The 22422-nt window shown below is 43.1% G+C and overlaps 2 protein-coding genes across 5 annotated transcripts in view; one reads left to right on the forward strand and one right to left on the reverse strand.

Moving 5' to 3' along the window:
* Nucleotides 1-22422, reverse strand: part of LOC149067864 (tectonic-2-like) — a 126093-nt gene that overhangs the window by 22453 nt on the left and 81218 nt on the right. The window lies entirely within an intron of this gene.
* Nucleotides 1-22422, forward strand: part of LOC149067865 (uncharacterized) — a 98748-nt gene that overhangs the window by 17336 nt on the left and 58990 nt on the right. Inside the window, exon 1 of one of the 2 annotated variants that reach the window (XM_089252182.1) lies at nt 2494-2851. The exons of the other annotated variant lie outside the window; for it this stretch is intronic. The gene's annotated coding sequence lies outside the window, so the exon portion shown is untranslated. Of the gene's footprint in view, nt 1-2493; nt 2852-22422 lie in introns of those variants that run through there. 2 annotated transcript variants of the gene reach the window in all.

Consider the following 22422-nt stretch of genomic DNA (forward strand, 5'->3'; position numbering starts at 1 on the left):
ATTATATCGTGAAAAATGCCCAGAAATTCTGAATATCATGGAAAATGCCCAGAAATTCTGAATATCGTGGAAAATGCCCCGGAAACTCTGAATATCGTGAAAAATGCCCTGAAATTCTGAATATCATGGAAAATGCCCAGAAATTCTGAATATCATGGAAAATGCCCCGGAAACTCTGAATATCGTGAAAAATGCCCTGAAATTCTGAATATCATGGAAAAATGCCCAGAAATTCTGAATATCATGGAAAATGCCCAGAAATTCTGAATATCATGGAAAATGCCCTGAAATTCTGAATATCATGGAAACATTCCCTGAAATTCGGATTATATCGTGAAAACTGCCCTGAAATTCTGAATATGATGGGAAAATGCCCAGAAATTCTGAATATCATGGAAAATGCCCTGAAATTCTGAATATCATGGAAAATGCCCAGAAATTCTGAATATCATGGAAAATGCCCCGGAAACTCTGAATATCGTGAAAAATGCCCTGAAATTCTGAATATCATGGAAAAATGCCCAGAAACTCTGAATATCGTGAAAAATGCCCGGAAATTCTGAATATCGTGAAAAATGCCCTGAAATTCTGAATATCATGGAAACATTCCCTGAAATTCGGATTATATCGTGAAAACTGCCCTGAAATTCTGAATATGATGGAAAAATGCCCAGAAATTCTGAATATCATGGAAAATGCCCAGAAATTCTGAATATATCGTGAAAAATGCCCTGAAATTCTGAATATCGTGAAAAATGCACAGAAATTACTGAAAAGCATGAAAAAATGATGTATCAGGTAAAAATAGCGAAATATGCAAAAATCGTAAAAAATATGCAAAGAAATCCTAGCCAGGGCCGGACCTCGGCAGGTGCGAAGGGCGCGATCGCACTGGGCCGTAAAAAACGGAACTTTTAAACTACAACGCTTTAAAAAGAAAGAACTTGAAGCAGGGCCGTAAAACTAGAGGGGGGCGGGGGGGGGGGTGGAGGACAACTGCTCCGGGGGGAAAAAATTTAAGGGTCGGCAGTATTAACTGGGAACGAAGAACACTATTACGAAATTATCGAATTTTAATGTTGTGGGGGCAGCAAAAATCCTAGTTACGGCCCTGACTTGAAGTTCTGCCGATCTATTGTGATGTTGATCTATATGTCTATTTACTAACAGACACACGTAGGCCTATCACAGTGAATCCGTGCCGCCCCCTTCGCCCACATCATCTTTGATAAAATTTAGAGCTTTAAATATTAGACAAAATATAAGACTAATACCTACGGGGCCTCGAGAGCAGTGTCCTCTTAACACATATGCCCACCCGGGCACGTACGGGGGCCTCAACGACAGAGGGGGCCTCGCAAAAATTGTCTGGTTAAAATTTGCGAGATTGAGAATGAATTAGTAGGTGGGCATTTTTAACCAAGTAGGGGGGTTAAAAAAAATCTTTTTAAGTGGGGTTCGTAATGCCCTTGAGACGGCTCTGCCCCTGAGCCTCCTTGTAGGCCCAGGCTGATAGGTAGACTCTGAAGCAAGACCGTCAATCTACCAAAGTGCCCACCGTCCGTCTCCCCCCATCTCGTTAAAGGGATGCTCTCTATCCATCCCCGAATCTTCCAGTCGGCCTATGATCACGCGTTAAGACGACGGCCCTGCATTCTGATTCCCCGATGGACCCAAATTCTGAGTATTTTGAAGAGGCCCCCCCCCCCATAAATTTATTTTCGGTGAATGTGTGTACAGCCTACCCAATCATAATGCGTATAACTATCAAATACGGGTCGCAAAACTGTTTTCGCACCGAACCGCCAAATGAGCAGGTCCTGCCATGGGTGGAGATACGGGAGAGGGGGGGGGGGCGTGGGGACATTGCCCCCCCCCCCAACGTCAAAGGGGTAAGACTTTGTTAAGGTTTATGTATTGACATCATCATTACCGTGCCCCCCCCCAGACTTCCACATCTATCACCGCCTATGGGTCCGGCCCTGATCCGAGCTAGCCCTAGTAATTAGCGAGCATGAAATCAGGTCAGAACTCTTGGTTGCTCCAGTGAGCAACGGGAAGCTCGCGAGCAAACAGGACGGAGATTCCGGTATTTCTGGCCTTTTTTCACGCAACCTATCAACATAGGCGGAGATAGACTTGGAAGTCTGGGGGGGGGCACGATGATGATGATGATGTCAATTCATACATGCATATATACATTAGATCAGTCAACTTCACCTTTGACGCTGGTGGGGGGGGGGGAATGCCCCCCACGCCTCCCCCCCCCCCCCGTATTCCTATCAAGCGTTAAGCCTATCAAGTCTTAAAAGCCCTTAATATTCGAAAAACAATAGAGCTTCCTCACCATTATGCGAAGAAGAATTTTTGAAAGTGGGGGAAGAAAACTCGCCAATAATCGCCAGACGGAGCTCCGATTTGGCGAGAGACGGGAAATTATTTAGCGCGTTTTTGAATCGCGCGTTTCGTGCAGCCGCTGCGCGTTTTTTCTTTCCCTCTTCCTTTGTCTGCCATTCGCGCGCGGCCAGTCAGTCTGTCAGCTGACGGGACAGAGACGGTGGCACTTCGTCGTCGCGGAGCGGCACCAGCAATAAATTCACGCACGGCACGGACACTGGTCAGTTTTTTTTTTTTCGTTATCAGTGTGTCACATGATCATGATATCTTTTGCCGGACATTAAGTCGACATGAACGAACGGATCGTGATGCCCAACACGGTGGACTTTTACAATGATTTCATACCGTACATGATGGCATACCTGTGGTCAAGGAGATAGGGCCCTTCCCTGAAGGAGGCCGCTGAACATTTTAACGTGGGAAGAAATAAGAGTGCTGAGGATTCTTAGTGAAGGTAAGTGACTGGTCATTCCTAGATAAGTGTGGCAATACCCCACCCGTTGTGGGGTTTTTCTCTTACGTTTAGTGACCGAAGTATTTACATCACACCTGCTCAACCCCGGGCCCGCGGGACCTCATATCTAATTTTGTAAAAATGAGGCACATTTCCAGATTCAAGAGTGATCCCACGGTGTAGTTCTACATCACTTATATGACCTACGGCACAAAAGCAGATCCCTTGCGTGACCCGCGGGACATTTACAGACCATGTAAGTGGCCCGTTTGAGGATCACTTCGGCGACCCCCAGCATAATTTCATTTCGCATCACTTGTGTGATCCGTAATGCAGTTACACGTCACTGAAGAAGCCCGCAGGACATTCACGGATCACTCAAGTGCCCCGCGGCATATTAACAGTTCGCTTTGGTGACCCGCATCATGTTTTCAGATCACTTAAGTGGCCCGCGGCATATTAACAGTTCGCTTTGGTGACCCGCATCATGTTTTCAGATCACTGAAGTGGCCCGCTGCATAATTCCAAAACACTTAAGTGGCCTGCGAGGCGAGATATTTACAGATGATCTGAGTGACCCGCGGCATAATTCAAGAGCACTAAAGTAGCCCGCGGGACCTTTACATCCGAACGAATAGCATCTTTCGCAAGTGCTTGGCTGCCATTCGGGAACATAGCAGAAGGATCCTCCGAGCAGTGTTGCCAACAGTCAAGAAATCTAACAACTTGATTCTTCATCAAAAACATCTAGAAACCGGGCTTAAAACAACCGGAATTGATTTTAGTCATTATTTATATGACCATACGTCCCGTATTTTTTTTTCTCGCAACTTAATGAAAGCCAACTCTAGTACACAGGAAAACAAAAGACTATAAGCACCAAGTAGATGGGTATTTTTTCCCCCAACTAAAGCCCCGTTTACACGTGCAATAAAATATCCCGGGAAGTTACCCGTAACAGGGATTTTCCCTACAACCAGTTTACACGGCGTTTAGATTAAGCCGGTATTCCTCCTCTTTCTTTCCGGAAGTAGTCACTGGTTACGTGGGGTTGAACGGAAGCGGTTGGTTAAAGATGGCTGACGAAGGAGCTTACAGTAGTTTTCGCGGAACAAAGGAGAATGAGAGAGGAGGTCGGAGTATTGGTGGGGGATCAGAGACGTACACGCAGGGGGGCATAGGGGGCTCTCGTGCCCCCCCCCCTCCCACGATCAAAAATGTAATTCTTTAACGCAAGAAAAACTTTTTTGTTAATTGAAATTTCGGAAGAAAATACTTTTATATGTTATTATAATCGATTTCTGTGCTAATTTCAATGTTATTTGAAGGCTATGAACTCAAAATTTATCTTTAATAAATTCATTGCGACCCACCCTCGAAGCCATGTAATGATAAATCGCATGAAGGCCCTTGGCCCGCGGACCAAATATGGTCCCGGGGGTTATCTGATGCGGCCTGCCCTCCTCAAACATAAGTTTTGTAAAAATGAACTAAGCGGCACATTTTTAACAGATGGCTTGAGTGACCCGTGGTAGAATTTCAGAGCATTTAAGCGGCCCGTGGCACGTTTTCAGATCACTTAAATGACCCGGGACAGTTCCAGAACACTTGAGTTATCCGTGACACATTTTAGAGATCCCTTGAGTGACATGTGAGGTAGTTTTAGAGCATTTAAGTGGCCCCCCAGTGCGGTTCTACATCACTCAAGTTACCCGCGGCATCAAGTTATGCCGCGGATCACTTGAATGATGCGTGCCACAGTTCCAGGGCACTTGGATCCGTGAAACATTTAGAGATCACTCTCTGTAGGGCACTTATCAATAGGGGAGAATGCCACTTCAAGTGCCCGCAAACTATCGAAAGGTTTTTGGCGCACAGAGTGAGATGTCATTAAGTGTATTTCATATTTCCATAAAGGGTGGTTGATGACGTAAGCATTATCCAAACTCCCCACCAACTCCCTCGTCATCAAAAGTCAGCAAATAGGAAACGCCCCCCCCCTCAATCGATGCTGACGTAATACTTGAATGACCCCTTATATGGCCGGGGGGAAAAAAACCCCATATCTAGTTGGGAAATAATTAAGTTTTCAACACTGCCTCCGAGAACAAAAAATGGCTACTGGGAATGCAAAAGGTTTTTCCCCCCAGAATTCATTGTAAAGTTGGGAAAAAACTGCTTTAAATGCGGATAAACCGTTTTAACCGCATTTAACGATGTTTTCCCCCCAAACTTTCCTCCGTTCTGCACAGTGAACCAACTGGTGTACCAACTAGGTGGTACCAACAGCTTTTTCTAGAGTTTCAAGTTTAAAAATAGAAATAACTAAACTGAAGAGATAAAAAAACTGGTACAGGCATGCGTATGCAAATAAAGAGATATGGAACCAATCAGAGTACGGCGCTGCGGTCGGCAACGCCTATATAACACAACAAGTGTCTGGCATAATTGTTAGATCGGTTACTGCTGCTACAATGGCAGGTTATCGAGATTTAAGTGAGTTTGAACGTGGTGTTATAGTCGGCACACGAGAGATGGGACATGGCATCTCCGAGGTAGCGATGAAATTTGGATTTTCAGGTACGACCATTTCACGAGTGTACCGTGAATATCGGGAATCCGGTAAAAAATTAAATCTACGACATCGTTGCGGCCGGAAAAAGATCATGCAAGAACGGGACAGACGTGCAACCCTTCCGCAAATTGCTGCAGATTTCAATGCTGGGCCATCAACAAGTGTCAGCGTGCGAACCATTCAACGAAACATCATCGATATGGGCTTTCGGAGCCGAAGGCCCACTCGTGTACCCTTGATGACTGCACGACACGAAGCTTTACGCCTCGCCTGGGCCCGACAACACCGACATTGGACTGTCGAGGACTGGAAACACGTTGCCTGGTCTGACGAGTCTCGGTTCCAATTGCTTCGAGCTGATGGACTTGTACGGGTATGGAGACAACCTCATGAATCCATGGACACTACATGTCAACAAGCTGGTGGAGGCTCTGTGATGGTATGGGGCGTGTGCAGTTGGCGTGATATGGGACCCCTGATACGTCTAGATACGACTCTGACAGGTGACAGGTACGTAAGCATCCTGTCTGAACCCATTCATGTCCATTGTGCATTCCGACGGACTTGGACAATGCGACACCCCACACGTCCAGAATTGCTACAAAGTGGCTCCAGCAACACTCTTCTGACTTTAGACACTTTCGCTGGCCACCAAAATCCCCAGACATGAACATTATTGAACATATCTGGGATGCCTTGCAACGTGCTGTTCAGAAGAGTTCTCCACCCCCTCTTACTCCTACGGATTTATGGACAGCCCTGCAGGATTCATGGTGTCAATTACCTCCAGCACTACTTCAGACATTAGTCGAGTCCGTGCCACGTCGTGTGGCGGCACTTCTGCGGGCTCGCGGGGGCCCTACACGATATCAGGCAGGTATACCAGTTTCTTTGGCTCTTCAGTGTATAATGGTTCAGTAACAGTGAGCGATCACGCCATCAGCGATGACAAAGATAAAGATGTAGATAAAAAATGATAATTAACATTGAAAGATCTCTGGTGCTCTGCATAATTTAGACATGATTCCTCCGTTTCTTCGAATTCGAATATCTCAGCACTTAGAAACATGGCAACTTTTTCCTTATTGGTCCAAAATAACTTTTTTGGGGCGAGGGGGGGGGGGAGAGACAGGACAACGTTCTTATTGTAAGTTAGAGAACAAGAAAGGGGGCCGTATAAAAATTTAGATATTTTATTTTATGACACTATTTGGAGATAAAAGGTCGAATTAGGACTTACAGGACACCCTGTATATGTTACTGCCAAAGCATGAAGTTGGCCTCTTCGCGAATTGACTGAACCAGTTGATCCGGCGAATGTCCCGATTTCGGGCTTTTGCCGGCCCCTATTATATGGATCGCTACGATATCGATATTTAGATCCCTCTGATCGTTAGGGTTGCCATATCTGACCATAATGGTTACAATTAGCTATAGCTAACTATAAATGATGCAAAAAAAATGCAACATGGCGATGAACCCGAATTATAGGGATCGGTATATGAGGGCCGGCGAAAGCCCGAATTTCGGACATTGGTGCCGGGCAGTCCGTGAACTGGCCAACTTCGGACTTTGACAGTAACATAGACCCCAGAAGAGAAATACTCAGACGAGGTTGCGCTGAGGTTTCATTCCCCCCCGCTCGCGATGCGTTAAGTAGAATACTGCAGAAAAACACTCCGAATTCATAATCATCATCCAAGGATACGAACGTAGCGCGAGCGTTGATTTCCGATTCTGTAAGTCCGCAGCGTTACGGATTGGTTAACAAACCTGAAATTTAAGTTTCTAACCAATCCGCAACGGCGAGGATTTGCAGAATTGGAAACCAGCGCGCACTACGCGTTCGCACCCAAACGCAATAGCGAAAAATATAGCTATGCAGCCAACTTCAATCAACATGATGGCCGGTAGTGGAATGGTTCGTTCATCACCCTTCGATTTCAGCAGATCTAGGTTCGAATCCCGGAAAGGATTGTACATAAGTTTAAGCAGCCCCTCTAAAATGGCGTAGAACTGTCAGACGCAGTTCCGTTAACCCATTCGCGGTTAATAAGGTTAAGCCTGACAGTTCTTGAAAAGCCAGGGATGAGCAACGATTATGAATGAGTTTTTACACAAATACAGCGCCACAACAGGCAAAATGCCTAACGAGGTGGCCATGGGGGGAAGCGGACAGGTTTTAGAATGAACAGCGTTCTCTTTGACCCATTCATGCTCAACCCGTGGCCCGCGGAGTCATATGATTATAACACCCGTGACCTCAAATCTAATTGTTAAAAAACAACTGACTGGCGCATTCACAGTTCCCTTGACTGACCCTCGGCACATTTCCAAATCACTTAAGGAGACCCGCGGGGTTATTTACACACCATCCGAACGGCCGCGTAGAACATTTACAGATAATTTAAGTGACACGCGGAACATTTACGTGAACATTTAAGTGACCTGCGGTGCAGTTGCGCATCACTCAAGTGGCTCACGGTATATTTAAAGATCACCGGAGTGACCTTAAGACCCACCCAGGGCTTTTAAGCGGCCCGTGGTGCAATTCCACATCACTCAAGTTACCTGCGGCCGGCTCGCGCAGTTATAGATCACTTAAGTTACTTGCGGCTCGCACAGTTCCAAGTCACTCAAGCGCCCCGTTCCAAATCACTAGAATTACCTGCGGCACAGTTCCAGATCACTGGAATGACCCACGGCACAATCCCGGAGCAATTAAGTGGCTCGTAGTTCAGTTCGACACCGCTTAAGTGACCTGCGGTACGCACAGTTATACATTGCTTAAGTCACTTGCGGCTCGCACAGTTCCAAGGCACTCAAGCAGCCCGTTCCAAATCACTAGAATTACCTGCGGCACAGTTCCAGATCATTGGAGTGACCCACGGCACAATACCGGAGCAAATAAGTGGCTCGTAGTGCAGTTCGACACCACTTAAGTGGCCTGCGACAGATCCAGATCACTTATGTTACCTGCGGCACGCACAGTTTAAGAGCGCCCAAGCTGCCCGTGGTGCAGTTCCAGATCACTCAGGATACCTGCGGCACAGTTACAGATCACCGGAGTTAAATCAGGGCACAATTCCAGAGCACTTAAGTGGCCCGCGGCACATTTACAGATCGCTTGAGGGACGAGCAATGCGTTTTTAAAGCAATGAAGTGACCCCGCAACACTCTCGTAAAGATTGAGCACCCTTGTCTTAAGGCCGAAACACACTGCAAGCGATGACGTAACTGAACACACTGGAGTAATCACGTCACGTCAGAGAAGTTGTGAATTCTGATTCGTGGAAATTCTGTGACGTGGAATTCCCATGTCACAGAATTTTCACAAATCAGAATCAAAACGTCTCAGTGCAGTGTGTTCCGGCCTTTTAGACTCATTTTATCACTAGAACACACAGTTTGATATTGCTGTTGTCAATGATGATTCAATGCTGTTTCAGCATTTGGAAAAAAACCTGAGCAACAGGGAAATATTTCGGACCCTTCCGCACCGGTCATTATAATGGAATAGTAGTTATAACGGACGGTCGTTATATCGGAATGGTAGTTGTAACGGACGGTCGTTATAACGGAATGGTAGTTGTAACGGACGGTCGTTATAACGGAATGGTAGTTGTAACGGACGGTCGTTATAACGGAGTGGCAGTTGTAACGGACGGTCGTTATAATGGAGTGGTAGTTGTAACGGACGGTCGTTATAACGGAATGGTAGTTGTAACGGACGGTCGTTATAATGGAGTGGTAGTTGTAACTGACGGTCGTTATAATGGAGTGGTAGTTGTAACGGACGGTCGTTATAACGGAATGGTAGTTGTAACGGACGGTCGTTATAATGGAATGGTAGTTGTAACTGACGGTCGTTATAATGGAATGGTAGTTGTAACGGAATGGTAGTTATAAACGGAAGGTCGTTATAATGGAATGATAGTTGTAACGGGCGGCCGTTATAATGGAATGGTAGTTATAACGGACGGTCGTTATGACGAGCGTGACTGTAGTATGATCACTACACAATAAAAAAACATCGCTCTGCACATATCCGAATTCTTCATTAAAAGAATTCGGTTCGAATTAGAGACTAATCAAAAATCGGCGATCTCTATTCCATAACGAACAGCCCGCGGCAACACATCCGACCAAAAAATAAATAATAATTCATTCGACCGAAAAATAATAATAATAATAATAATCGAAGAAGCAAAGAAATCCGGAAACATTCCAGAAAACACGAGGGAGAAGAAAAAAATGAAAACTGAAACTAGCCTCGGGGTGTCACGTGACGCCGAAAAGAAGGAGCGAGAGGTTAAAGTGTACGTATAGATTGAGAGAGAGAGAGAGAGAGAGAGAAAATTTCTAGAAAGTTCCGACACACTTCTCTGCAGCAGAAGTCGTTTGATTAATGACTTAATTACTTTTCCCACGGAGAGGGGGGGGGGGAGAAGGGAAGAAATATTTTTGCATAATTGGCGAGATGCCCGGAAAACATTCTTTGTTATATTGGCTCCCGATCACGTGGCTGATTGATTGATTGACTGATTTGATTCGCGGCCGAGACGGAAACGGATCTAACTGAGCAGAAGAACCAAAAATGAAACAACGCTGAAAAAGAAAATCAGACGATTCAGCGAGAAAAAGATATGGGGGGGGGGGGGGACTACGGGAAACGAATTTCAAAATCCCGCGAACGAAATAATAAAACACATCATTCCGAACAGAAGTCTTCACAGAACAAAAGCAAAGGAACCAATCACGTAACGTTTTATACTTTTCCTTTCTTTCAACAACGTAGGCGATAGGAGGGGGGGGGGGGAAAGAAACAGATTCCAGTCTCGCGATGGTATTTTCAAGATACGAAATGTTGTTAGTGAGTGGAATGGATGGATGAATTGAAGGGAAAGACGAAAAGGAGTTTAAAGAGGAATTAAGGAACGAAATGAATGGTGCGGGGGAACGAGAATCATTCATGAAGGAAATGAGGCAGAAAGAAAAAAGAATACAGAACAGGAGGCAGGGGGGGGGGCGAAAGAACGAATGGAACGAAATAGGTTAAAAATATCAAAAAAGGAAGGAAGCAAAGAAGTGGCCTTGCCGTAATAGAGAGAGGAATCCAATTCATAGGAAAACATCAAACGTAAGATAGAAATCCGGGCAAAGCAATGAAAAAAAGATGAATATGAAATTATCAGGGGGAAAAAAACAAGAATGCTTTCATCAAGAAATCAAAAACAGATAAGAGCAATTAAACACAAGTAAGTAAAAGAATAAAAAATATGAAGTGAGGAAGAAATAACAAGGAAGTAAATAGGAAACACTAATGAATCAGTGTGAACGAGAGAAGAAGAAAGAAAAATACGAAGCAAACGAGGGAACATTTTTGTAAAAAAAGAAAATAGGGTAAAATAAAGAAAAAACGAAACAAGAACGTAAAAGTGAAGAAATAAAGAATACGAAGAACGCAAGAAAAGGGGGAAATGAAATGAATGAAAAACGATCGAGTAAAGAACGAACGGAAAAGAATCGAAAAAAGAACGAAAATGAGAAAAATTAAAAGGAATGAAAGGAACGGAAAAGAGACAATGAACGAATGGGGCAAATTTAAATAGAAACAACGGAGAAGCCGGAAAGGAAACAACGAATGAACAGAAAAGAAACTAAGAAGGAAAAGAAACAATAAAGGAATGGAAGAGGAAGAAACGAGTGGGGGAAAATTTGAAAAGAAACAATGAACGAATGGGGGGGAAATTTGAAAAGAAACAACAGAGGAACGAAAAAAACAACAACAAAAGAAAATAAACAATAAAGGAACGGAGGAAAAGGAAACAATAAAGGAATGAAGGAAAAGGAAACAATAAGGGAATGGAGGAAAAAAAAGAAACAATAAAGGAACGAAGGAAAAAGAAACAACAAAGGAATGAAGGAAAAAGAAACAATCAACGAATGGGGAAAAATTTGAAAAGAAACAACAGAGGAACGAAAAAAACAACAAAAGAAAGGAAAAGAAACAATAAAGGAATGGAGGAAAAAGAAACAATAAAGGAATGGAGAAAAAAGAAACAATGAACGAATGGGGAAAAATTTGAAAAGAAACAACAGAGGAACGAAAAAAACAACAAAAGAAAGGAAAAGAAACAATAAAGGAATGGAGGAAAAAGAAACAATAAAGGAATGGAGAAAAAAGAAACAATGAACGAATGGGGAAAAATTTGAAAAGAAACAACAGAGGAACGAAAAAAACAACAAAAGAAAGGAAAAGAAACAATAAAGGAATGGAGGAAAAAAGAAACAATCAACGAATGGAGAAAAATTTGAAAAGAAACAACAGAGGAACGAAAAAAACAACAAAAGAAAGGAAAAGAAACAATAAAGGAATGGAGGAAAAAAGAAACAATCAACGAATGGAGAAAAATTTGAAAAGAAACAACAGAGGAACGAAAAAAACAACAACAAAAGAAAGGAAAAGAAACAGTAAAGGAATGGAGGAGAAAGAAACGTTAGAGAGAGAGAGAAAAGAAAGAAAACAGCAAAGAACGGAGAAGGTTAAGTACACGGTAAAAAAAAATGAAAAGAATTGGGAAATGAAAGGAACGGAAAGAAAAAGAACAAGTAATGGAAAAGAATTTAAAAAGTAAAGGAGCGGTGATGAAAGGAACGGAAAGGAAATAATGAAGGAAATTAAAATAATTAAGAAAGGCATGAAATAAAAGATGCTCCATGAAGGAAGAGGAAGGTCAAAAGGGGGATAATAAGGAGAACTTCCAACAACATCACCGTAGAAAGAGATTGCTATCGTAGGAAGTCTCACACCGATGAGTTAGCGCACCAACCTCTCAGTGAGTATAAGAAAAATTAAAATGTCGAACGCTGCCGTTAAAAAAAATATGTAGGATCCAGAAAATGACCGCGATGAGACAAAAATGATCAGAGGAAACCTCCAATTATTCCTGTTTCGCTTCACCATTTTACAACGAGTGATAAATTCACAACCCAGGTCTGTAACAAGTCACTTTTTCAAATACAGTCGAATCCCGTTGTAACGAACGCCAAGAGACCGGAGGAATCACTTCGTTATAAAGTAATTCCAGGTCACCTAGCATTGTTCCTATGTAAACTTATTTGGGGGATTAGAAAAGTGTTCGTTAAAACGAGATTTTTGCTATAACGGTATTCGTTAAAACGGGATTCGACTGTCATAGGTCACGTTTCACCGGCTACTAATTCTTTCATTTCAAAGTGTATCTACACCACGAATACACGGGTGTTTTGTTGCGAGGGCTTCTTCTTGAGATGGGAAGCGGGGGTGTGTCCGGTCCTTCAATGTTCAATGTGAGGGAGATAAATAAATACACTCAGCTTTTCTTTTCTGTTTACGCATAAACCGGTTGCCACCGCGCCGTTGTAGCCTTTCACCATATGAGAAATTAGCGAGTCTCTTTTGATATACCGGCAAAAAATGAATCCTCCCTAACACCCGTTTCGTTGGTCATCGGAACCTACCATCTCGTCCACGTTATACCGGAGCTCGGTGTATCAAAGACTACGCGTAGCACCGGATTAAACACCCCCTAGAATTAATTCAGAAATCTCCTATGTAAAGACCAATTCGAGCACCCACAAGTCTCAAACACTTCCGAGCCTCTGGTTATAAGGAAGACTCATTAACGTTATTCACAATGGAAATCGTTATAAACGAGTTCGATTTTATCAGGATATTTATGCTTTGCAGTGAGTTACTATATATCACCTACATTTTCTTTATTCTGTTCGCCATTTCATGACGCACAATCTGATGACCGCACAGTACGGCCCCAAGGGGACATCTTTGTCTACTTCCGAGGACCAAAGATAGATTGTGTCTGGGTCTGGGCACTGTACACTTCCCACACGCGGCACCGTCATCGACCCAGCGTGAGATTCTCTTCCCCCTAATATTCTTGTTCGCCTTCGAACTTGTCATGTAATCCATCTTTTAATGGTTTCCCCCCATCCCAGCATCTTCGTGTCATCTTTCTTACAGACTTTAGAGGTATAATAATGCGTGAAGGCGCAATGCTTGATGACTAGGGTGACCATACGTCCCGTATTTTCCGGGATAGTCCCGGTTTTCTCTATTTTTCTTGCCGTCCCGACTTTCTTGCAAAAATGCTCCGGTTTTTCACGTATTTTTCATCGAAGACAACTTGGCTTTTTATTCTTCAAATCAACGATTAGGGGCCATTCAAGTATTACGTAAACAGATTTTAGGCCATTTTTGACCCCCTCCCCCCTGTCAGCAAAAGTCAGCAAAACACTGACACCCTCCCCCCCCCCAGCAAAATTTCGTCAGCAGCTTAGAATATTTCATATCTTCAAAAAGGGGTGGTTGATGACGTAAGCAACCTTCAAACCCCCTCCCCCCCCCCTTGTCATCAAAAGTCAGCAAATCCGAAACCCCCTTCCCCCCACCCTCGATGCTGACGTAATACTTGAATGACCCCTTCACATTATCTTCTTCACAACTCAGAAATTACATTACTACTTTGAATAAGAACATTCATCTTGCATATTTGCCATGTCTTTTTTTTTTTTTTAAATTCACTACAATTTGCATTCTTCTTTGTCTCCCGCGATTGGTAACGTTTCTGCGATTTTAATAATAGTTGGCAACTTTGCATACTTTCGGCATCATTTCTGGCGATAACTGGCAAATGTCCCGTATTTTTTTTTCTAGAGTAAATATGGTCATCCTACCGATGACGAACAATCGATAGATAGATCACAAGCTTTCTCCATTCTTGTTTTAAGGGAAGGTGTCTATATGCCGTCCCGTTCCCTCCCTAAGTAAAACCGTTAATTCTGAAAATTTGTTTACGGTTAAAAATAAGTAAACAGCTGATATAAGTAAGCTGATATAGTATTCCGTCCTCCTTTCCAGTCATCATCTACACATTTTAGTTCCTTATATTTATTAATCATATACAGGGTGTTCTGTTAATGGACCGACAAACTCAGAGGGTTGTTAGCTGGCATCAAGAGGAACAAAAATTGCTATGGGGCATGGTGCCGCAAACCACGTTGAGAGGGTGAAAATCACGAAAAACGCACGCAGGCTCCGAGTCCAGAGGGGACGAAAGGTGCATGTCATTTGGTCGCTCAATGCGTTCGTGAGTTCGCTCACCATATCTGACGTAAGCAGCGTCGCGAAACGCATGCGCTGGGGTAGTATCACGCGCTGCCTGCGTAAATGAGCGCTATTGCGGTAGTAAGCACGCGTTAGTTGTCTGTTTCAATGAGTATCGCGATGGCTGACTACACGAACGAGGAATACGCTGATATGCATCTGATTTACGGTCGAGCAGATGGCAATCGGAGCTCAGCACAGCGGATGTACAAACAGCAATATCCGATGAGCCGTTGTCCGCGCCATACTACCTTCGCCCAGTACCTCCTAGAGATAGAAGGCCTCTGCACTGTTTGCCATAAACGCCATTCAGACTACCTAGCAAGTTTGCCACATTTTCAAACACAGCATCCTATTTTCGTTTCTTCTTATTTTGGCGTAGAATCTTCCTGATTGGCTCACAAATACCGCATAGTGATATTATGTGCGGCATAGAAATCGCCAATTCTGAGCCCGATCATTTCCTCACAACGATGATACTGGCAGAAGCGGGGAATTTTTCCCCCCCGAATATTCCGAGGGGAAAATGTACTACTTACTGACGTCACAAGCAGACTACGGAGGCCTTCTATCTCTAGGAGGTGCTGCTTCGCCACGATCGATCGACTACTACGGCAGACGGTGACCTTCCACCCGGCACGGCGTGATGCAGGGAACCTTAAATCACTCGTTTATGCGACGCCTGTGGACACACCAGATTTTTGTCGCTGCGGCAGACATCAAAAGCATACCTGGTATGCTGTAGCGCGTCCGGGGAATCGTTTTTTTACGTCGTTGTAGACTGTGCAATGACGTCAGCGGCCTCCACTTACAACAACTCTTGTAATAATTAATCAAATAGATCTTTTTGTAGTTATTATTGTATGTGCATGCAGGTTTCAACGTCACGCTGGAACGGCAAAAAATGCAATAATAACTACGAAAAGATTTATTTGATTAATTATTACAACAGTTGTTGTAAGTGGAGGCCGCTGACGTCATTGCACGGTCTACAACGACGTAAAAAACCGATTTCCCCGGACGCGCTCGAAGATAGCGGTTTGCCGCAGCGACGATAACCCGCGCTATTTGATCCCCAGGTGTGTCCACAGGCGTCGCATAAACGAGTGGTTTAAGGTGCCCTGCATCACGCCGTGCCGAGTGGAAGGTCCCCATAGTCAACCGAATGGTTATGGAGAATTTCCTGGTATTTCTGCAGCTTTGCACATGCAAAATTAAGAGCGGGGAGGGGGCGAATTTATGGTAGGGGAACGGATTTCGGGCACTTTCCCCTTGCCTATGTTTTTTCATCTTTTCAAGGAATCGACCAAATTACCGATGAGTAATTAGCGCTAACAAGACGCCATATAATAATCCTACCGATCATAACTCATTAAGGAAACAGCAAACAACATCCGAGTTGAAGTCACGAACGTGATTTCCTTGTTTTTTTCCTTCTTTCCGTGGCCAGAATTCAAAACGAGGAGGAGAGAGTGAGAATCTCGCTCCTGTTTTCCCGTACGAGGGGAAAAATGATGAATGCCACGAGGAGTTGTATTATAACGATTGTTGTTGTTGCTGCTGTTGTAGATTATTACACGCTGCTGGGAATTGTTGATATGTGCGGCGGTAACACGCGATTCCCTATCGGTTGGTGTGAATCACGCAACCATTTCTTTAAGTAGGACCGGCGGGAGAGAGAGAATCGGGGTTTGATTCATTTCGTTCCTCACCTTTGCATAATGCTTCAACGATAACTTCTTATAGGTTCTAGAGAACAACTTGTGCTCAATATTTAAGAGAATGCGGGCCACTTAAGCAATCTGTCAGACCAGACACGACCCGGGGCTCTGTCCCGTCCAGGATGTAAGTGTGGGTTGGATCGTGCGGGGAGACTTAAGCAATCCGGTAATGAATCTGGACCCGTGAATGATATCACCTGAATGATACGGAACCGTGCCGTAGGTTAACTCGAATAACGTGGTAGTGCACCGCGGGCCGCTTAAGAGACTGCTCCGGAACTGTGCCGTAAGTCATTGAAGTGAGCTGCGGATATGCCGCGGGTTATTTAAGACATCTGCGGCGACATGGCCGCAAAAAAGGATTATTCCCGCGGTGAGTCCACCACAACGAGGGATTAGCGCAGTGAGTGTAGAAAGGCTGCCGTTCGGAATCGGCAATGAATTGTAGGTCCCGGTCTAACTAGTCCTCGTGTGCTGAAAATGACCGTGGCGCGACAAAAAAATGATCAAATAATAAAAATTTAGGATATCTGTAGGCCTAAATGTGACCGGAGATCAATCACTTACGTGAGCTGTAAATGAGCCGCAAGTCTGTGAGTGCGAATCAATATGAGTGAATGTGTGCCGCACATCAGTGCGAGTCGCAATTAAGCGATCTGTAAACGTGCCGCGAGCCACACTTAAGTAATCTGTGAATATGTCGCTGGTCAGTTGAGAGATTTGGAACTGTGCCGCAGTCAAATGACCTGTGAATATACCGGGGGTAACTTAAGTGATCTCTAATGTGCCGCAAGTCACTTAAGTGATCTGTGAATGTGCCTATGGTTCAAGTTGTGAACATGTCCCGGCCGCGGGTCACGTGATCTACAAACGTGCCGTTTAGTTCACTTATACAAAATTAGGTTTGAGGTCACGGGTCACATCTGATGACTCCGCGGTCCATAGGTTGAGCATTGCATGTCCTAGAATGTCCGAACGCTGATCCGGGGCTTGAACGATTCAGTTCATGGAAGTTATTGTTCCGGATAATGTCTCACGAGTCCTCGAAATGAGCAGAGGAGGAAACAATTTGCAGGACTCAGATTTACTCGCAAGAGCGCAATACAAATAAGAACCTCGCATTGAGGATTAAGTTCAACAGGTGACTCCTCCCCCTCTTGTGATGACATCACTTTTTATAGGTACCGCAGAAATTTCTATAAAATTCTATTTCATAAGTACCAAACGGGCGGCGCCACCGGACGGACAGAAAATCAACCTTCCAGAAGAATCCGGATGTTTCGTATTGCACCTTTGCATTTCTCCTTTTGGCAACTAGACATTTGCCAAGTTTGTAGATTTTGAGGGGCTCATAACGAAATGCGCTATCGATTTATTTACAGAATCTTTGTAACATCATCATTCAGGATAGTTCAGCGTTTCGGAAAATCCTATCCGCATATGATGTGAAGTGCTTCTTGTAAATTAAAATCGAAATTCAACTTAGATCATTTGAGGATCCGAAACCCACGCCATTTTTGACCCCCCCCCCCCCGTCATCATAATTTCGTCCTCAGCTCTGCCCCCTCTGAATCCTAACTCATATTTTCATAAAGGGTGGTTGATGACGTAAGCATTATCCAAACCCCCCCCCCCCATCGATGATGACGTAATACTTGAACGGCCCCTTGTAAATGAAATTCGACTTCGTATCGAGATCATTTGAGGATCCGAAACCCACGAGTTCGATCAACGAATGTTTCAGAAAACTCAGAGCCCGTGAAATTTTGTGAAATAAGTTGGCGATAAAGATTCTCAATTCACAGTCGAACCGAAAATGATTCAAGTTCTCAGTTTATGGATTTTATTGATGCAAATTTATTTAGATCTAGACTTCAGATAATCTTCGTTCCGATTTGAAACGTGCTATAATAGATTTGGATACGGAATTCCCATAATTCAGATCCAAAATGCAACTAATTCACAAATGCAAAATTTTCCAAATCCAGTTCATCTATATGTAGATCCGAAATTCACACAATTCAGTTGCAGCACTTATTGAAATTGACTCCGATACCGTACGGAATTCGATTCTTTTTCATTCGGATCTGAAACACGCCTGAGTTTGTTCATTAACGAAAATAAATTTTGTTGAAAAGATCCAAAACTCAATTGAATTTATCCCAGGTTCAAAAACAGTATTTGTTTATTCAGATACAAACTCAACTACTTTTTATATTCAGAACCCGATCGCCTTGACTCGGATCCAAAAAACTCAATTATATTTATTCAGGATCCAAAACGCAATTATTTTATGGCCACTCAGATCCGAAATTCAATTACTTTTTGATTGCACAGATCCGAAACTCAATTGCTTTATACTTATTCAAATCCGAAACTCGATTACATTATGATTATTCATATCCGAAGCTGAATTACTTTACATAGCTGCCAACTTTTGAAAATGAAAATTCGGGAGATTTTCGCGCAAACCCGTATTTTATGCTAAAACCACTCCCTAATAAATACAATAGAGATTTTTCCAAATAAAATAGGGATTTTCCAAACATAGAAGTTAAACCCTTGGGAATAAAATTCCTACGCAAAAAACAAGTGAAATTGGGGACCAAAACTTCAATGATGTAAAAATAAATATTGTGTTCAATCAGAAACGCTGTGAACAAACATTCTGCGCGAATGACCCCAAAATCATCGGAAGATGAAGGAAACACCGTCAATTTTTGAAGAACACTGACTTTTTGTGACACTTGCTTGATGGTTTTTTTTTCATTTCACATGAGTAATGATGTCACTCTTTCCACCATGACCGATGTTTATGTCCGTAACACAACTTGTACAAAAAGGAAAAGTCGGCCCTCTTCTGGAACGTTTGATGAAAGGAAATTCATCGGAATAAGTATCTTTAAAATTGATTAAATATGTTTTTGCTTATCATTATTCATGCTTTGTTATATCGCACGTATGTAACTTCAACAAAAGAAATTTTGACCACATGTGCATCACCATAATCTTCAATTATTATCCAGGACTATTGGCTGCTAAGCCATTTCCCTGCACGATAAGACAAACAACTTTCTTGTTACCATCAGAGGGTTTGTAAAACTTCCTTAAAAAGGGAATTTCCCCATTTTCGACGTGTGACGTCATTTCGAAAGGGGAAAAAAAGAGGCTTCATGCCCCACAAGAAATTTCTTAGAGATTGTTTTCATAAGCGGGGATTTTTTTTAATGAAGTAGGGAATGTTTAGGGACAATTAGGGATTTTTGTGATTTTCGTAAAAATTCGGGAGATTTAAGAACTTTTCGGGAGATCGAGCGATGAAGATAAAATTCGGGAGACTTGGCAGCTGTGACTTTATGATCACTCAGATCCGAAACTCAACTATTCTTTGATCACTCAGATCCAAAATTCAATTACTTTTTGATTACTCAGATCCGAAACTCAATTATTCTTCCATTTCTCAGATCCGAAACTCAATTATTCTTCGATTACTCAGATCCGGAAACTCATTTATTCAGAACCAAAACTCGATCACCTTCACACAGATCCAAAACGCAATAATATTTATTTAGATCCAAAAAGTTATTCATTCAGATTCAAAACTCAATCGCATTTACGATCCAAAATGTTTGTTAACTTTGGATCATATCCGAATCGTCTGAGTTCGTTCACATCCAAAAACTCGACCGCCATTAAATATCGTCTATATATAAAATCTAGAACTTCATGGAAAAAACTCCGTTCTCAATAAAAATTTAAAAACTTAGATTTTCACTGAATGGAATCGAAACTATTTCGTAAAGATTCATTTGAAGACCCAATCGGGGTTCCGATCGATCAACTTTACTGAACACACCGGTCTATCATCGGTCAATTTCGATCGATCGATAAACTCGCATAACAAAACATTACAACGAGAAGAAAACGTACAGATTCTAATGCTCCCAAAGAGACTGGAAGAAATATTCAGAACTCGATCGGAAAACGCAATGTTCCAACAACACTTTTCTAAATAAGGAAAGTAAAGTCAGAAAAGAAGCAGTTTTATATGCTGTTCCCATTTTTCGTTCCCGTTTTTTTTCCGGTTTGACGCGTCCGTGTCCCGGAGCAAGCGGACAGTCGAATGTCGCAGAAAAGAAATGGCATCCAAAGCACATTTTTTATGTCTCGTTCTGAGGTTTCCCGCAGGGGGAATAGCACTGGTACTTCTAACAGACAAATACACGGTATTCAGTGACGAGGACGTGTGATTGGATGTCGTCGTCGAATCGTACGGGGCGCGGTCACGTTGCAATATCTCTTCGAACAATTGAAATTCTACGTAGTTCTCTGATATCGCGAAGAAACGCTTGCCGTTTAGAGAGATCAATGTCGTCTGATAATCTCAGAGGAGGATGATGTTTTGCGGCCTGCGGGCTACGCGAACTTTACCGCCCTTTTCCTACTCTAGTCTGATTATCTTAACCACTTATTCCTCGCATTCGCCCTCTTATGCTATAACCCGTTTTGTCATACCCCTCTGTAAGTACGCCTCGTGTCCAAGTCATTCTTTTGGTCACTCCTCTTCTCATACACACTCTTTTAGTCACCCTCGTGCTCACAACACAGTGCTCTGATCACTCTTCTGGTCCTTCGCCCTCCAGATCACTCTTTTATGCTTTCAAATGCTTGCATACAGTTTTTGTCTTTCACGTGCTTCTGTACTGTTTTGGTCACTCACATGCTTGCACACGCTTTAATTCACTCTTTTGGTTACCCCCCGTGCTGACACACTCTTTAGGCCCAATCTTTTGGTCATTCCTACGCTTTCATACGTTCTAGGGCAGTGATTTGCAACGTGGGCGATGGAATGTTCCAGGGAGGAACATTCCAGCAGAAGCTACGGGTATAACATAGGATCCCATGGGTTAGATTGCGTTGGGAGGGGGGGGGGCGATGGAAGAAAACAATTTCTGAAGAAAGAGGGCGATAGGAAAAGAAAGGTTGGGAAACTATGGTCTAGGTCATTCTTTTGGTTACCCTCATGCTCACACACACATTAGGTCAATCTTTTAGTCACTCACTGACCTAGCTCCACATTTGGTGAGTCTCGCACTTGCACTCTCTTTCGTTCACTCACGTGCTTTAACCTGCCGCCGATACCTCATTTTGTCGCAGAAAAAAATGATATCGAAAGCACATTCTCGTTCTGAGGTTTCCCGAAAAGGGATAGTAATACAGAGGAACTTTTCGGTTAACGAGCTTAATTCGTTCCGCCAACGTGCTCGTTATTCGAATCAAACTTCCTACTACTATTACTAGGACACAATCCTCTCGACAAATGTTGGCTCCTATTCATGAGCTAGCCCCTCAGTCACCTTCAATAATGCAATCAGACCACAGTTTTCCCCAAGCGAGATTTAAAAAAACGTCAAGCACACATACGCGTGGTTACAAATGCTACATCTATTTTTTTGTATCGTAAACAGTCACTCTCCCACGCACGTGTGTTCATTTTTCGAGCATGAAGCACGCTGACCAGAGATTGTAAGAGAGAATAATACCCACAATTCCACACTACGTGTGTGGACGAAAGCGGAAAAACCATCAACTCCGTAGTGATTACGTGAAAATAGATTAACAAAGCGCAAAATTTTTTTGCTCGTAATGCGAATCATCACTCGTTAACCGAGTTAAAATTTATTCAAAATCTTTGCTCGTTATTCGAATTGCTCGTTCCACTGTACTTCTAAGAGAACAGATACAGTCGAATCCCGTTATAACGAACTCCAAGAGACCGGAGAAATCCCTTCGTCATAACGAAATTTCGTTATAAAGAAATTCCAGATCTTTGCATTGTTCCTATGAAAACTTATCTGGGGAATCAAAAAAGTGTTCGTTAAAACGAGATTTTCACTATAACGGTATTCGTTAAAACGAGATTTTCACTATAACGGTATTCGTTAAAACGAGATTTTCACTATAACGGTATTCGTTAAAACGGGATTCGACAGTACATGGTATTCAGTGTAACTAACGTGGAACGAGGACACGCGATTGGTCGTCATTAAAAGAGTTGGGCGTGGACACGCTCTCATATGTCCCCGAACAACCGAAATTCTACGGACTT

This window comes from Pholcus phalangioides, unplaced genomic scaffold (assembly GCF_987345545.1).
Source record: "Pholcus phalangioides strain wild (caught in Gottingen) unplaced genomic scaffold, Ppha-v1.0 ptg000028l_1, whole genome shotgun sequence".
Lineage (NCBI taxonomy): Eukaryota > Metazoa > Arthropoda > Arachnida > Araneae > Pholcidae > Pholcus > Pholcus phalangioides.